General features: G+C 37.6%; 1 pseudogene; it reads right to left on the reverse strand.

Annotated features, from left to right (window-relative positions):
- LOC142919803 (28S ribosomal RNA) overlaps positions 1-2,500 on the reverse strand; it is an 8,949-nt pseudogene that overhangs the window by 2,499 nt on the left and 3,950 nt on the right.

Here is a 2,500-nt window from a genome sequence, read left to right on the forward strand (position 1 = left end):
TGGGTCAAATTCAATGCCTAGATATTTGAATCCCTTTACATATGATACCGGATTAATGGGTTCGTTATTTATAAAGTACGATGATGTCGTTGCAACACTAAATGTCTTCTGTTTGCCGTACTTGATAAATCTTAACGAATTGCATTTGTTTATATTTATTTTCAAGTGTCTGTCATCGAGGAATTTAGTAGTTATATCCAAGAGTTTATTCATGCCACATTCCGTTTCTGCAAATAGGATAAGGTCGTCTGCAAACATCATTGAATTTACTTTCTGATTTCCTACATTAACTCCTATATATGTCGGCAAGTTATCCAATAGTTCATCCATAATCATGTTAAATAGTAGCGGTGAAAGTGGATCACCTTGCTTTACGCCTCTTTTTAGATTTATGTTACGCATTGTTGTCGATCCAAATACAATATCAGTTAGATTACACTTATAGATGTTGGTCAAGTACGTTGTTGATTCCTTTGATAAGTTAAATCGCTTTAAGGCTCTAATAATCGATTCGTGGCTGACAGAATCGAATGCCTTACTGAGGTCTATTGACACTATTTGCGTGTTTTCGTGCTTTTGCCTGGCGTTGTGTATGATGAAGTGTAGTAATGCACTATTTTCGAAACATCCGTTTCCCCGGGAGGAATGCTTTCTGCCTGTAATTAAGCTTTAATTGCTGTCCTAGACGATAACTTAAAATTTTGTGTAATAGCCTAATTACAATTGATGAGATGGTTATGGGTCTCCAATTTGAGGGTTTTTCTAAATCCTCTTTAGTTTTAGGTATAAGTCTTGCTCTGTGTTGTTTCCATATTTGTGGTATATCCTGTAAATAAAGGATGATATTTAAGATATCTAGTAAATATTTTATTGGTAAAGTCCTAAGATCGCTAAGAATAATGTTGTCCTGTCCAGGTGACTTATCCTTCATAATTGCTAGGGTCTTAATCAACTCATCTAAGGTGATTGCTTTTACGATATCGATGCATGATTGGTCGTTTTTTAATTTAAAGGGTATATTATCTGGAGGAGAGTTTGACTCGAATAAAGTAACGAATATTCAGTTGGGTATATACTTGGCCCCGATCTATCTGAAGTAATCTCGTCTAATAGAGCTTTCTTGTTCGTATGGTATAAATATTGATACCTCCTGTATTTAGTTTGCTTTGATTGTCTTCGATGCCTATTCTCATCTTTCTCCTGTTGGTTTACACGATCTTTCCTATTAATTGGTTTACTTCGATTTAAAAACTTTTCTACATGAGAATTTAGTAGCAGTAACGCCTGATTGTGACTTAAATTCTCGATCTTTAGATCGGTAATTATGACCTGAAGATCCTCAGCTGCTGTCAGTGATTGTTCTTTTTCGGCCCTTATTGCTGGCTGATCTCCTTCAGAAGGTGTAGTTGTTATTTCCGATGTTGTCGGTAAAACTAAGTTAACAAGGCATTGATTTTCTACCTTATAGGTGGTTTCTTTCAATGTCCTTACCAATTCCTTATACTTGATATTTCTCCGCTTCCCTTTAATCGCTTCTAGCGTTCTGTGTGGCATAACTGAGTTCTGTATTAGTTGATTCATGTTTATGTCCTCATCATTCTGTTGGGCTTCTTTATGGGCCATAATTTCTACCTCTTCTTCTCCCCATCTAACTTTCCTTCCTGGTGCGTTTTGCTGTAGTCTAGCTTCATGTTCTGTCGGATGAGTTCGTCTAGTATGTACCCCTAAACCTGTTTTCGTAGTAAAACCTCTGCTACAATATGAACAACTAAATAGTGTTTCCTCAATTGTGGTGGTTATAGCACTAGTTTTACCTATTAAACTTTTGCAAGTTCTTCCGTAGTGTGACGCTATCTTGTGTATGCTATCTGCTGTGCGATTACAAATTCGACATTTATACGTTTTGTTTGCGTGCGGATGTACCCGTGTCATATGTGATGACCAAGTTCTATGGTCTAGGAAAACAAGATTGCATGGATAACATTTGTTCTGATCTGTGCATGGGTAGTCCCATGAAAACATGTCCGAAAGGATAAATTCCGTAGTCAGCTCGTCTGTTAATCGCTCATTCATGAGCGATGTTAGTTCGTCACCGAGTAGTCCGTCCGGTTTATTTTCTTTATAATTCGCGACTTACGTTTATAGCACACAGGGTTGTCGGCCCACGTGTATGCTATTGTGATCATCGGCAGCTAATCGTCGGTCAAAATTGACTCCTTCGATTTGCACTTCTAGCAATACAACTGGTGTAATGGAAAACTGTGGTGAAAGTTTCAGTGTTTCGTTTTGATTTAACCAATATATAAATGTTTCGCCTGAACCCACCATCAGCCGACTGAACTAATCAGCAAAGATCGTTACGCAAATAAGGCATGCCTGCACCATACCAGATTAGTACATTGGTATGATAGAGGGCTCAGCTGTAACATCATCATATAGTTACACGGTGGTGGTTAATTCACTTATTTGCATACGATATGCAATCAATGCAGAAAGAGCA

Source organism: Petromyzon marinus, unplaced genomic scaffold (assembly GCF_048934315.1).
Source record: "Petromyzon marinus isolate PM22_M1 ecotype Great Lakes invasive population unplaced genomic scaffold, UKy_Petmar_22M1.pri1.0 PM_G_Scaffold_61, whole genome shotgun sequence".
Lineage (NCBI taxonomy): Eukaryota > Metazoa > Chordata > Hyperoartia > Petromyzontiformes > Petromyzontidae > Petromyzon > Petromyzon marinus.